At 37.4% G+C, this 15456-nt stretch overlaps 1 protein-coding gene and 1 long non-coding RNA gene across 6 annotated transcripts in view; both read right to left on the bottom strand.

Annotated features, from left to right (window-relative positions):
• Positions 1-4044, bottom strand: part of DNAAF4 (dynein axonemal assembly factor 4) — a 76153-nt gene extending 72109 nt beyond the window's left edge. For 3 of the 5 annotated variants that reach the window (XM_023255329.2, XM_023255328.2, XM_045059282.1), the window contains exon 1: positions 3391-4044. The gene's annotated coding sequence lies outside the window, so the exon portion shown is untranslated. The remainder of the gene's footprint in view (positions 1-3390) is intronic. The other 2 variants (XM_019832383.3, XM_011282879.4) reach the window with 2 other exon arrangements.
• Positions 4045-5234: 1190 nt separating this feature from the next.
• On the bottom strand, positions 5235-15456 carry LOC123386331. The gene is made up of 3 exons (XR_006600115.1): positions 15322-15456; positions 6472-6579; positions 5235-6005 (listed from the first exon to the last, which is right to left on the bottom strand). It is a non-coding gene; the product is annotated as an uncharacterized LOC123386331 (long non-coding RNA).

The raw sequence follows: 15456 nt of genomic DNA, 5'->3' as shown, positions 1-15456 counted from the left end.
AGCTTTCATAGCAATTTCCTAGCAAAAACCTGAGAACAAGCCAAATGTCCATCAGTAGTTATATTCACACAATGATATCAAAGAACAGTGAAAATGAATTAATTATATCTATACACTGGATGGATGAATGAAAAGAATAAATCATATGAGACCCTTAATAAATAATGCCATTTTTATAAAACTTTTATAAAACTAAATCTATTGGTTAAGGATTCCTACATATATGATAAAACTATAAAACCAAGTAAAGGAGAATAAAGGACAATGATTAACTCCTAGGTGAAGCTTGTGCCAATGGGATCCTTTGTGGTAGACAACAGAGCTGATTTCCACATAGACACAGTGCATGATTTAAGATAGAGGTTCTCAGAGTGTGGTCACCTAACCATAATAACAGTATTATGTGGGAACTTGGCTAGAAATGCAAATTCCCAGACCCCATTGCAGGTCTACTGACCCAGAAATTCTGGTAGTGGGACACAGCAATCTGTTTTAAGAAGCCCATTAGGTAAATCTGGCCCACACCAAAGTTAGAACCACTAGGCTAGGGCGCCTGGGTGGATCAGTTGGTTAAGCATCTCACTTCAGCTCAGGTCATGATCTCATGGTTCTTGAGTTCAAGCTCCATGTGGGGCTCTGTGCTGACAGCTTGGAGCCTGGCGCCTGCTTGCGATTCTGTGTCTCCCTCTCTCTCTGCCCCTCCACCACTCATGCTCTCTCTCTCAAAAATAACATTAAAAAATAATAATAATTAAAAAAGAACCACTAGGTTAAAGGTTAAGTTTTATTGGTGAAAAGGGAAGCCTACTTACAAAACTAAGGAGAAAAACACAATTTCCCCCATTCTGTCATCATCTCAAGGAGAAGTACGTTGGGGCCAGAGCAATGTGTTGGATCTTCAGTGTGAATTTGCATTATAGGAGAGGAATTCCATCCCCCTGTGGCTCTCCCTTCTTACAGGGCAAACTTAAAAGGAATCTTGTCAGTAGGGAAATCACTGGGGCACTAGTCTTGGTTTAGGTGCAACTGTAAGACCTGTCCAAGAAAGTCAACTACCCAGTATCTGGGGACTTGATACTTTGGACTTGACTCATATGTGACTTGACTCACATGGGAAACTTTAGTTGGAAGAAAGTAATAGTACCATGGCCACCTGAGTTCATATGCAGTCCTTCTTATGGGGAGACAAGAGATCTAGGCCATATTGTCTGGTTCCCCAAGAAGATACAGAGAGAACACCCAAGATCGTTTTTGTTTGATTCTGTTCATTACGTCAGAGAAAGCCATTGGAGAGCACCAAAGAAATTGCCAAGTTATATCTTTCTTTCTCTGTCTCTCTCTAATTTTGGGTGATGGATGTACTATTTATGTTATGATTCATAATGTACATATACAAATATATGCATTATTTGGACATGACAAATATATAAAATTAAAGTAAAAAATGTAAAAACTAGCTCTGTGGTAGAGGAGGGTCCCTATTTTCTCCTAACATATTGTGAAGTTCTTAGGGATTGAAAATGTACATTATGAACAATTAAATCTGATTTTTTATTCCTAACCTAAAATTAAGTAACTATAATTTGTTTATTTTTGATGGTCAAATTGTCATATTTTGCTATTGGGAAAGGTTGATTATGATTTTTAACACCATCCAGAATTTTACAAGCCTTTTAAAAATCCTTTATTTTTAGAACAAGATGATTTAGACCCAACTTGAAATTCTTTGTTTTTTTTTTAATCTCTAGGAAATGGAATCAGTTATTCTCCAAGAACTCTTAGTGCTTTTTAATGGAGAATACCATTTCAGACCAAAATATAGGCACTAGGTTTTAAATGTATTTGTTATTTTACTATTTTAAATTTGGGCTTTAGGAAAAGACCATGTGGTTGACAATTAGACAAGAATATATAGGTAGAGCTCATGTAGAAATTATACAGTCACTATTCCTTTCTTTTTGTTTATGGTCCATATATTTCAGATTTACACTTATAGAGTAGAGATCTTGATGATTTTTCCTATTAGATTGTTTTAGCACAATATCAGTTATTTAATTTTTTTAAAGTCTGATCTAATATATAAAGAGCTTGGAAGTTACCACTCCATCCTATGTAAAAAGCTGAACAAAGTAAAAATTCAACAATTCTTCTTAGATCCATAAAAAAGTGAGGTCACAGAGAAAATCACTGCCCCCCCCCAAAAAAAATTGGGATCACAACCAATCAGAAAAGTAACCTCCATGGGAGCCAGTGCCAAGGTAGAAAAACAGGAAGGGTAGTTGACAAATTGCCAGAGCTCACCATGGGTAAGCCTCAGACATAAAAACTCCAGGAGGAGCCAGTCATCAGGGAGCCCCTACACTTCTGTGAAATTTTACTTCCTGAAGCTGTACCAGGTTTTCACAGTCAACATCAGAGAAAAATCTCCTTGTGCTCCCAATAGGGGGAGGAGAAAAGGCACCATTTTGAAATAGGCCAAAACATTCTGTTCTTCTTATCAAAGTATGCCCTCAGATGAAACTATTTAACCAGATTCTAACTTGCTGGGGTTTTATCAAAGTTTAACTGACTAGAGGGAAATTTACAGCAGTTAATGCATATGTTAGAGGAGAGAAAGATATAAAATCATTCATGTAAGCTTCTACTTTAGGCAACCAGAAAAACAGGAGTAAAATCTAAGCAGGAAAAAAAAAATACAAATTGGAGCAAAAAATCAATGAAATTGAAAACAGGAGCTCAATAGAGAAGATCAATAAAACAAAGTTGGTTATTTGAAGAGTAATAAAATTAACAAACCTCAAGCCAGGCTAACTAAGAAAAAATGAGACAGGACACAAATTACTACTATCAGAAATAAAAGAGAGGATATAATTACAGATCCCATGAATATTAAAAATATAATAAAGGAATACTATCAACAACTCTATGCCTATAACTTTGATAACCTCAATGAAATGGACCAATTCTCTAAGATATAAAACTTACTAGGCCTATATCTATTAAATAAATTGAATCAATAATCCATAATTTTCCCAAACAGAAAGCACCATGCCTAGATGGGATCACTCGTTAATTCTACTAAACATGTAAGGAAGAAATTATACCAATTTTCTACAATCTCTTTTATTTTTTAAAGTTTATTTCTTTATTTTGGGAGGGAGAGAGAATGTGAACAAGGGAGAGGAAGAGAGAGAAGGAGAGAGGTGATCCCAGGCAGGCTCTGCTCTGTCAACACAGAGCCTGACATGAAGCTCAATCTCGCGAAGCGTGAGATCAGAATCAGAATCAAGAATCAGTCACTTGACTAAGCCACCCAGCACCCCTCTACAATCTCTTTTAGAAGATAGAGGCAGAGGGTGTACTTAGCTCATTTTGTGAGGCCAGACATACCAGCTTCCTAGAAATCTCCAAGTAGCCACAGCCAGCCTTGTACCATGTCTTGAAGTTGGATATTGTTCAACTTTGTTCTTTTCCTTCAGTATTGTCTTGGCTAATTTTGGGTGTTTTGCCTCTCCATATAAATGTAGAATCAGTTTGTCAATATTCATAAAATAACTTGCTAGTATTCTGATTGGGATTGCATTGAATCTATAGATCAATTTGGGAAGAAAATAATTAATGCAGTGTAGTCAAAGAAAAATAGTCACAGAAATCAGTGGAACAGAATAGAGAGCCCTGAAATATACCCACATGAATATAGTCAACTGATTTTTGACAAAGTAGCAAAGGTTATATAATGGAGAAAAGAGTCTTTCCAACAAATGGTCCTGAAACAACTAGACATGCACATGCAAAACAGTGAATCTAGATATAACTATTACACCTTTCACAAAACTGAACTCAAAATGGATCACAGATTTAAATATAAAATGAAAAACTATAAAACCCTTAGAAAATAACATAGGAGAAAATCTAGATTGCCTTGAGTTTGATGATGACTATTTAGATACACCAAAGGCATAATCCATGAAAGAGAATTGATAGGCTGGGCATAATTAAAAATTAAAAATATCTGCAAAGCGCCTAGGTGGCTCGGTTGGTTAGGCGTCTGACTTTGACTCAGATCATAATCTCATGGGTTCATGAATTCAAGCCCCGTGTTGGACTCTGTGCTGACAGCTCAGAGCCTGGACGCCGCTTCAGATTCTGTGTCTCCCTCTCTCTGCCTCTCCCCCACTCATGCTCTGTCTCTCTGTGTCTTCAAAAATGAATAAATGTTAAAAAAAATTTTTTTTAAACTTGAAAGACCAAGTTTACATTTGAAATTCTTAGTCTCCTTGGAATTTTCTGCAGGAATATTGCATAATGAAAGCTTTTCCTTGAGGAAAGGGATATACACACAAGAAGTACAGGCCAACCAATGCAATCTTGAGAAAGAAGAACAAAGCTGAAACCATCACACTCCCTAATTTCAAACCACACTGCAAAACTATAGTAATCAAAACAGTATAGTACTGGCATAAACAGACACATAGATCAATGGAACAGAATAGACAGCCCAGAAATAAAACCATACATATATGGTCAATTAATTTATGATCAAGAATATACAATGGGGAAAGGACAATCTCTTCAATAACTAGTGTTGGGAAAATTGAACAGCCACACATTAGAATGATATTAGATATCACAAAAGAATATTAGACCATTACCTTACACCATAAACAAAAATTAACTCAAAATGGGTTGAATAGTTGAATATAAGACCTGAAACTGTAAAACTCCTACAAGAAAACACAGGTGGTAAGTTTCTTGACACTGATATTAACATTGAATTTTTGGATTTTATTCCACAAGCCAAGGCAACAAAAGCAAAAATAAATGAGTGGGACTACATCAAACTAAAAAGCTTCTGCACAGAAAAGGAAACCATCAGTAAGATGAAAGGCAAATCACATATCCACATCCAAAATATGTAAATAACTCAGAAACTAATAAAATGAACAATCCAATTAAAAATGGACAGAATTTCTAAACAGACATTTTCCCAAAGAAGTCATACAAATGAACAACAGGCACATAAGAAGATCTTCAATATCACTAATCATCAGGGAGATGCAAGTCAAAACCACAATGTGATATCACCTCACACCTCTTAGAATGACTGTTATGAAAAGAAAAAAACAACACAAGAAATAACAAGTGTTGGAGAGGATGTGGAGGAAAAGGAACTTTCATACACTATTGATGGGAATGCAAACTGGTGCAGCTACTATGGAAAATAATATGCAGGTTCCTAAAAAAATTAAAGATACAATTACCATATGATCCAGCTATACCACTTCTGGGTATTTATCTGAAAAAGAAGAAAATACTAATTTAAAAAAGATATATCACTTTGATGTTTACTACAACACTATTTATATTAGCTAAGATATGGAAAGAACTTAAATGTCCATTGATGGATGAATAGAAAAAGAAGACATGGTATATGTACAGTGGAATACTATTCAGCCATAAAAAGAAGGAAATTCTTCCATTTGCAACACCACGTGTGGACCTTGACCTTGAGGGTATTATGCTAAGTAAAATAAGTCAGAGAAAGACAAATATTGTATGATTTCATTCATATGAAATGAACACACACACACACGTGTGCGTGTCTCAAACAAAACAAAACACATAGATACAGAGAACTGTTTGGTGGTTATCAGAAGGGAAGGGAGTGGAAGGTAGGCAAAATGGGTGAAGGGGGGTAATTATATGATAACACATGAACTGGAGTTATTGTGGTGATTGCTTTGTAGTGTATACAAAGATCAAATTATTATATTATATACTTGAAGCTAATAATGTTATGTATCAATTTTAGCTCTATTAAAAAATAAAGCAGCAGCAGCACAGGCTACCCTTAGCAGGCTTGCCAGAGAAAAGACTCATGATGTTCCTAAAGCATCCGAGGGCTACTGGACAAGGATTACAGATTTGGGGAAGCCCGAACATGGTCTAGAAGAGGGAGCATGGGTGCCAGATGGCACATCCTTCCAACCAACATCTTCTTTGCCCTTTGGAGAAAATGCAGATAGAAGAAGTTCAGAGAAGGATTATCAAAAACAGGGGATTCAGGATCTAAGGTCACGCATTTGGGCAAAAATCACTTATCAATTATTTATTAATTGTTTTAAATCAGGCTAATTGTGTTAGAACCCCAACTCTGCTTTTATTAACTGTATGACCTTGAGCAAGTTTCTCACCCCCCTGAATCTGAGTTACCTCAATCTGTAAAATAGAGGCAATAATATCTGTTTGTAGGGTGTTAAGAGGATTAAATAGGATTTTGTGTAAAGTGCTCAATATTGTATTTATTTAGACATTTGAACAGACCCAGGGCTTTTCTCCTGGACTTCGCCATAAGCATTTTTTTTCTGATGCACATCCTGGCATACATGAAATAGCTTTCTACTTGAATAGGAATAATAGTGAAGCTCTTAATATTCCTGAACTGAATGCTGTTGACTTTGACAACTATACCTTTGAAAGAGAGTACAAATCCAATCAATCTCCAAGTCTTAAGTATTTCTCAGATCCATCCATGTTTCACTGCTCATTGTCTTCATTTCTTGAGCTATCAGTAGTTACCTAGTAGAAGAGTCACTATATAAGCAACCAAGTACCTTGAAAAGTACCTAATAGAATCTTTTATTCAAGACTCAAAGATTCTCTACCTTGACTGAAGACCCATTTTTTTAAATTAATTAATTAATTAATTAATTAATTAGAGATCTAGAGAGATTGAGAGACACAGAGAGAGACAGAGAATCCCAAGCAGGCTCTGTGCTGTTAGCGCAGAGCCCAATGCAGGGCTCAAACTCATGAACTGTGAGATCATGACCTGACCTAAAATCAAGACTCAGACACTTAACCCAGGTTCCCTTGAAGACCCCATTTCTAACCTGTGGCTTACAGCAGAGACTTCAGGCAAGCATGAGAGAAAAACAGAAATACCCTCTTATGATGAGACTGATTGGTTGATGCTAAATGAGAATGAGGAGAGTAAACTTCTCTAAGAGGATGCAATACATAACTATTTAATAAGCATTTAATCAATGTTTCCCCCAAGGGGGAAAAACATACTGTGGATAGTGAGGACACTAACAAATTATGTTAAGTTCATAATCTCTCAAATATGTTTATATAAGTAGTATTTACCTAAAGGTTGACCTAGAAAAGATTGAATTTTTCTTTTGACAACTCTTTCCATGCAGTTCTTACAATAATGTTGAAATAATTAAGAAATATGAAACATATCTGGCAATCCAAAATATTTGGACCTTTTATTTATTTTTTGTAAGATAAAAGAATGAATCCTTGTGACTTCCCAGGGACCTCTTGGAAAAAGATATTTTACATCTAAAAGATGTTTTATTTTATCTTCTTAAATGTTTGTTTTATTTTATTGAGAGATAGAGAGAGGCAGAGAGAGAGGGAGAATCCCAAGCAGGCTTGGCTCAAATCTCACAAACTTCCAGATCATGACCTGAGCTGAAACCAAGAGTCAGGTGCTTTTAAACATCTAAGCCACCCAGGTGCCCCTATCTTAAATTTTTTTTAAATCATCTTATGATAAAAACTAAGCAAGATTTGGGGTGCCTGGGTGGCTCAGTTGGTTAAGCATCCAACTCTTGGTTTCGGCTCAGATCATGACCTCATGGTTCATGGGTTCTCTGTGCTGACAGCGTGGAGCCTCCTTGAGATTCTCTGTCTCCTTCTCTCTCTGTACCTACCCTCCTCACTCCCTTTCTCAAAAATAAATAAACACACACAGACACACACACAAAAACTAAGTAAAATTTGCCAAAATTTTTAACATATTTCATTGCTCCTTTTTAGACTTCTTACCTGTGCATATTATGAACCAAGGCAAATAAAGTTAACTTTCTGCATAACATCTATAATTTTCCTCATCCATTCATGTTTTTATCCTCTATAACATTCTGCATCAAATACTTTAGAATAAAACTACTCTCTTCATGATTTCTTGCCAGGATGGCACCTAGGATAGTCTTTATCATTCATATTCACAGAACACAACTTACACTTCACAGAAACTACTGGGAAGAGGCCACTGAGAATTACCTGCCTGTCACATGCAACAAGAATTTAGTGGACCATGGGGCGCCTGGGTGGCGCAGTCGGTTAAGCGTCCGACTTCAGCCAGGTCACGATCTCGCGGTCTGGGAGTTCGAGCCCCGCATCAGGCTCTGGGCTGATGGCTCAGAGCCTGGAGCCTGTTTCCGATTCTGTGACTCCCTCTCTCTCTGCCCCTCCCCCATTCATGCTCTGTCTCTCTCTGTCCCAAAAATAAATAAACGTTGAAAAAAAAAAAAAGAATTTAGTGGACCAGTACAGCTCAGAAGTACACATAATATGGTCACACAGTCATCTCTTTCATGCTTGTGAATTTCACAATAACAGGACCCAAAGACAGAACCACTCTATAACCAAGATAATGCAATCCAAAACTGTATGTATGAAAATTATGCAGAGTTATATTCTAAATTACTTAGAAATTATCAGAGCATCCAAAGATTATTAATTAATTAATTCAATTTAATATAGTTCAAGGTCTTAAAGTTCACATTTAAACTAACACCCTTTTAGAACATAATATATTCTTGATATTAAAAATGTTGTTAGAATTGTAAAGCAATTTGATTAAACAAAATTTTTCATTGTTCCTTATCCTAAATATGTAGGAGTCATGATAGTATATTTAATCAACTCTATACAGAAAATGGTAGGAAGTTCAGATTAATTATTCTCTTCAAGAGACAACAAATCCACATCTTTAAAAGAATAAAATGTACATTTGTATTTTACCTCACACTAATATAATCAGGAAGAAGGTATAGCCGGTTTTTAAACCTAAATTATCAAATAAGTCTGATTTGATTGCATGAACTTGATTTCTCATTTTTTTTAAATGGCTCTGAGCAGCTTTGGTGAGAAGAATTTTTTTCTTTAAAAGATTACCACACTTAAAGTATTAGTTGTTTAGTTTCTTTATTTTGGGAAAAATTTGGAATTATTAGATTTATATTAATGCTTTTTAGTCCCTATAATAAGTTTTCTCACCATTGCCACTTATTGACATGTAGGGCAGACGATTCTTGGTTATGCAGGGCTACCCAGGACCTTGTAAGGTGTTTGGCAGCACACCAAGCCTCTACTCACCGGATGCCAGAAACGCCTCCAAGTTGTGACAACCAGAAATATCTCTAGATGTTGTCAAATGTCCTCAAGGGGGGAGAAGGGGACAATTGCTCCAAACCAGTCAGAATAGTGCTCCTTTATTTTAAGAGCTTTATAATTTATCAGTACATTCTAGAGGCAGAATTATATCTCACTCACACAAGCAGAGGTAAAGGTGTTTTTCACTTGTAGATGCACCCAAACACAAGAATATTCCAGCTTCAGCTTGGCAGATTAGTGGTGGGTGTATCTTTAATTTTACAAGAAACTGCCAAACGATTTCAAAAGTACAAATGTTCTGTTTCTACCAGCAGTGTATGAAAGTTTTGGTTACTTTGCATATTTGCCAACCCTTAATAATATTAGCACTATTAAATAAATTTTAGCAAATCTAATAGTTGGTATCTTTTATGCTTTTGAGTTGCATTTCCCTAGTGACTAAAGATGTTAAGCATCTTTCCATGTGCTTTTTTGCATTTCACTCTTTTCTAAATTGTCTGTTAATGTCTTTTAATATTTTTTTTAAAAAATATTCTATGTTCCTATTGAATTGTGAGCATGTTTTATATATTTGGATACAAGTCCTTTGTCAGATATGTTTTTCAAATATTTCCTCACATTCTGTGGTTTGGATAAAGCTTAGTTTATCAATTTTTAAGATATTTGAACTTTTTAAAATTTTTTTAATTTTTAATTTTTTTAATATGAAATTTATTGTCAAATTGGTTGCCATACAACACCCAGTTCTCATCCCAACAGGTGCCCTCCTCAATGTCCATCACCCACCCTCCCCTCCCTCCCACCTCCCATCGACCCTCAGTTTGTTCTCAGTTTTTAAGAGTCTCTTATGTTTGCCTCCCTCCCTCTCTAACCTTTTTTTCCCCCTTCTCCTCCCTCATGGTCTTCTGTTAAGTTTCTCAGGATCCACATAAGAGTGAAAACATATGGTATCTGTCTTTCTCTGTATGACTTATTTCACTTAGCATAACACTCTCCATTTCCATCCACATAGCTAAAAAGACCATATTTCATTCTTTCTCACTGCCACGTAGTATTCCATCGTGTATATAAACCACAATTTCTTTATCCATTCATCAGTTGTTGGACATTTAGGCTCTTTCCATAATTTGGCTATTGTTGAGAGTGCTGCTATAAACATTGGGGTACAAGTGCCCCTATGCATCAGCATTCCTGTATCCCTTGGGTAAATTCCTAGCTACTGCTGGGTCATAGGGTAGATCTATTTTTAATTTTTTGAGGAACCTCCACACTGTTTTCCACAGTGGCAGCACCAGTTTGCATTCCCACCAACAGTGCAAGAGGGTTCCCATTTCTCCACATCCTCTCCAGCATTTATTGTCTCCTGATTTGTTTATTTCGGCCACTCTGACTGGCGTGAGGTGATACCTGAGTGTGGTTTTGATTTGTATTTCCCTGATAAGGAGCGACGCTGAACATCTTTTCATGTGCCTGTTGGCCATCCGGATGTCTTCTTTAGAGAAGTGTCTATTCATGTTTTCTGCCCATTTCTTCACTGGGTTATTTGTTTTTTGGGTGTGGAGTTTGGTGAGCTCTTTATAGATTTTGGATACTAGCCCTTTGTCCGATATGTCATTTGCAAATATCTTTTCCCATTCTGTTGGTTGCCTTTTAGTTTTGTTGACTGTTTCCTTTGAGTGCAGAAGCTTTTTCTCTTCATGACGTCCCAATAGTTCATTTTTGCTTTTAATTCCCTTGCCTTTGGGGATGTGTCAAGTAAGAAGTTTCTGCGGCTGAGGTCAGAGAGGTCTTTTCCTGCTTTCTCCTCTAAGGTTTTGATGGTTTCCTGTCTCACATTCAGGTCCTTTATCCATTTTGAGTTAATTTTTGTTAATGGTGTAAGAAAGTGGTCTAGTTTCATTCTTCTGCATGTTGCTGTCCAGTTCTCCCAGCACCATTTGTTAAAGAGACTGTCTTTTTTCCATTGGATATTCTTTCCTGCTTTGTCAAAGATGAGTTGGCCATACTTTTATGAGTCTAGTTCTGGGGTTTCTATTCTATTCCATTGGTCTATGTGTCTGTTTTTGTGCCAATACCATGCTGTCTTGATGATTACAGCTTTGAGGTAGAGGCTAAAGTCTGGGATTGTGATGCCTCCTGCTTTGGTCTTCTTCTTCAAAATTACTTTGGCTATTCGGGGTCTTTTGTGGTTCCATATGAATTTTAGGATTGTTTGTTCTAGCTTCAAGAAGAATGCTGGTGCAATTTTGATTGGGATTGCATTGAATGTGTAGGTAGCTTTGGGTAGTGTTGACATTTTAACAATATTTATTCTTCCAACCCATGAGCACGGAATGTTTTTCCATTCCTTTATACCTTCTTCAATTTCCTTCATAAGCTTTCTATAGTTTCAGCATACAGATCTTGTACATCTTTGGTTAGGTTTATTCCTAGGTATTTTATGCTTCTTGGTGCAATTGTGAATGGGATCAGTTTCTTTGTCTTTCTGTTGCTTCATTATTAGTGTATAAGAATGCAACTGATTTCTGTACATTGATTTTGTATCCTGCAACTTTGCTGAATTCATCTATCAGTTCTAGCAGACTTTTGGTGGAGTCTATCGGATTTTCCATGTATAATATCATGTCATCTGCAAAAAGTGAAAGCTTGACTTCATCTTTGCCAATTTTGATGCCTTTGATTTCCTTTTGTTGTCTGATTGCTGATGCTAGCACTTCCAACACTATGTTAAACAACAGCGGTGAGAGTGGGCATCCTTGTCGTGTTCCTGATCTCAGGGAAAAAGCTCTCAGTTTTTCCCCGTTGAGGATGATGTTAGCTGTGGGCTTTTCATAAATGGCTTTTATGATCTTTAAGTATGTTCCTTCTATCCCGACTTTCTCAAGGGTTTTTATTAAGAAAGGGTGCTGGATTTTGTCAAAGGCCTTTTCTGCATCGATTGACAGGATCATATGGTTCTTATCTTTTCTTTTATTAATGTGATGTATCACGTTGATTGATTTGCGAATGTTGAACCAGCCCTGCATCCCAGGAATGAATCCCACTTGATCATGGTGAATAATTCTTTTTATATGCTGTTGAATTCGATTTGCTAGTATCTTGTTGAGAATTTTTGCACCCATATTCATCAGGGATATTGGCCTGTAGTTCTCTTTTTTTACTGGGTCTCTGTCTAGTTTAGGAATCAAAGTCCTGCTGGCTTCATAGAATGAGTTTGGAAGTTTTCCTTCTCTTTCTATTTTTTGGAACAGCTTGAGAAGGATAGGTATTATCTCTGCTTTAAATGTCTGGTAGAATTCCCCAGGGGAAGCCATCTGGCCCTGGACTCTTATTTGTTGGGAGATTTTTGATAACTGTTTCAATTTCTTTGGTGGTTATGGGTCTGTTCAAGCTTTCTATTTCTTCCTGTTAGAGTTTTGGAAGTGTGTGGGTGCTTAGGAATTTGTCCATTTCTTCCAGGTTGTCCAGTTTGTTGGCATGTAATTTTTCACAGTATTCCCTGATAATTGCTTGTATTTCTGAGGGATTGGTTGTAATCATTCCATTTTCATTCATGACTTTATCTATTTGGGTCATCTTCCTCTTCTTTTTGAGAAGCCTGGCTAGAGGCTTATCATTTTTTTTTTTCCAAAAAACCAACTCTTGGTTTCGTTGATCTGCTCGCCAGTTTTTTTAGATTCTATATTACTTATTTCTGCTCTGATCTTAATTATTTCTCTTCTTCTGCTGGATTTAGGCTGTCTTTGCTGTTCTGCTTCTATTTCCTTTAGGTGTGCTGTTAGATTTTGTATTTGGGATTTTTCTTGTTTCTTGAGATAGGCCTGGATTGCAATGTATTTTCCTCTCAGGACTGCCTTCGCTGCATCCCAAAGCGTTTGGATTGTTGTATTTTCATTTGTTTCCATATATTTTTAAATTTCTTCCTAATTGCCTTGTTGACCCATTCATTCTTTAGTAGGGTGTTCTTTAACCTCCATGCTTTTAGAGGTTTTCCAGACTTTTTCCTGTGGTTGATTTCAAACTTCATAGCATTGTGGTCTGAAAGTATGCATGGTATGATCTCAATTCTTGTATACTTAGGAAGGGCTGTTTTGTGACCCAGTATGTGATATATCTTGGAGAAGATTCCATGTGCACTCGAGAAGAAAGTATATTCTGTTGCTTTGGGATGCAGAGTTCTAAATATATCTGTCAAGTCCATCTGATCCAATATATCATTCAGGGCTCTTGTTTCTTTATTGATCCTGTGTCTAGATGATCTATCCATTGTTGTAAGTGGAGTATTAAAGTCCCCTGCAATTACCACATTCTTATCAATAAGGTTGCTTATGTTTGTGAGTAATTGTTATATATATTTGGGGCTTCCGTATTCGGTGCATAGACATTTATAATTGTTAGCTCTTCCTGATGGATAGACCCTGTAATTATTATATAATGCGCTTCTTCATCTCTTGTTACAGCCTTTAATTTAAAGTCTAGTTTGTCTGATATAAGTGTGGCTACTCCAGCTTTCTTTTGACTTCCAGTAGCATGATAGATAGTTCTCCATCCCCTCACTCTCAATCTGAAGGTGTCCTCAGGTCTAAAATGAGTCTCTTGTAGACAGCAAATAGATAGGTCTTGTTTTTTTTTTTTTTTTTAATCCATTCTGATACCCTATGTCTTTTGGTTGGAGCATTTAGTCCATTTACATTCAGTGTTATTATTGAAAGATATGGGTTTAGAGTCATCGTGATGTCTGCAGGTTTCAGGCTTATAGTGATGTCTCTGGTACTTTGTCTCACAGGGTCCCCCTTAGGATCTCTTGTAGGGCTGGTTTAGTGTTGATGATTTCCTTCAGTTTTTGTTCGGGAAGACCTTTATCTGTCTTTCTATTCTGAATGACAACTTGATGGATAAAGGATTCTCAGCTGCATATTTTTTCTGTTCATCACATTGAAGATTTCCTGCCATTCCTTTCTGGCCTGCCAAGTTTCAGTAGATAGATCTGCCGCTAGTCTTATTGGTCTCCCTTTATATGTTAGAGCATGTTTATCCCCAGCTGCTTTCAGAATTTTCTCTTTATCCTTACATTTTGTCAGTTTCACTATGATATGTTGTGCAGAAGATCGATTCAAATTACATCTGAAGGGAGTTCTCTGTGCCTCTTGGATTTCAGTGCCTTTTTCCTTCCCCAGATCAGGGAAGTTCTCAGCTATGATTTGTTCAAGTACACCCTCAGCCCCTTTCTCTCTCTCTTCCCCTTCCGGAATCCCTATTATACGGATATTGTTCTGTTTGATTGCATCACTTAGTTCTCTAATTCTCCCCTCATACTCCTGGATTTTTTTTATCTCTCTTTTTCTCAGCATCCTCTTTTCCCATAATTTTATCTTCTAATTCACCTATTCTCTCCTCTGCCTCTTCAATCCGAGCTATGGCCACCTCCATTTTATTTTACACCTCATTTATACCATTTTTTAGCTCCTCATGACTGTTTCTTAGTTCCCTGATCTCTGTAGCAATGGATTCTCTGCTGTCCTCTATACTTTTTTCAAGCCCAGCAATTAATTTTATGACTATTATTCTAAATTCTTGTTCCGTTATATTGCTTAAATCATTTTTGATCAATTCGTTAGCTGTCGCTACTTCCTGGAGTTTCTTTTGAGGAGAATTCTTCCGTTTTGTCATTTTGGATAGTCCCTGGAGTGGCGTGGAGCTGCAGGGCACTTCTGTGCTGTCTGGAGTAACTTATGTTGGCCACCCCTGGGGCCACAGTCAGACTGGTGTGTACCTTACCTTCCCTTCTCCCAGGGGCAGGGCTCACTGTGGAGTGGTATGGCACCTGTCTGGGCTACTTGCACACTGCCAGGCTTGTGGTGCTGCTTTGATGGGATCTGGCATATTAGCCAGGGTGGATCTGCAAGGTGCACAGGGGTGAGAGGGGCAGGCTTAGCTCACTGTGTCGTTGGTGGTCCCCTGCAGAAGGGGCCCTGCAGCACTGGGAGGGAAACAGGCAGACCCGTTGGAGGGATGGATCCACAGAAGCACAGCATTGGGTTTTTGCGGGGTGCAAGTTTGGTGACGGGAACTGGTTCCCTTTGGGATTTCGGCTGGGGGATGGGAGATGGAGATGGCGCTGGCCAGTACCTTTGTTCCCTGCCGAGCTGAGCTGTCTTCCAGGGCTCAACACCTCTCCCTCCTGGTGTCCTCTCACCATCCCGCTCTCCAAGCAGAGCTGTTGACTTATAACATTCCAGATGTTATGTCCCGCTGGCTGTCAGA

The sequence above is a fragment of the Felis catus genome, chromosome B3 (genome assembly GCF_018350175.1).
Source record: "Felis catus isolate Fca126 chromosome B3, F.catus_Fca126_mat1.0, whole genome shotgun sequence".
Lineage (NCBI taxonomy): Eukaryota > Metazoa > Chordata > Mammalia > Carnivora > Felidae > Felis > Felis catus.
The sequence above is the reverse complement of the archived record's forward strand: the minus strand, read 5'-3'. Positions and strand labels throughout refer to the sequence as shown.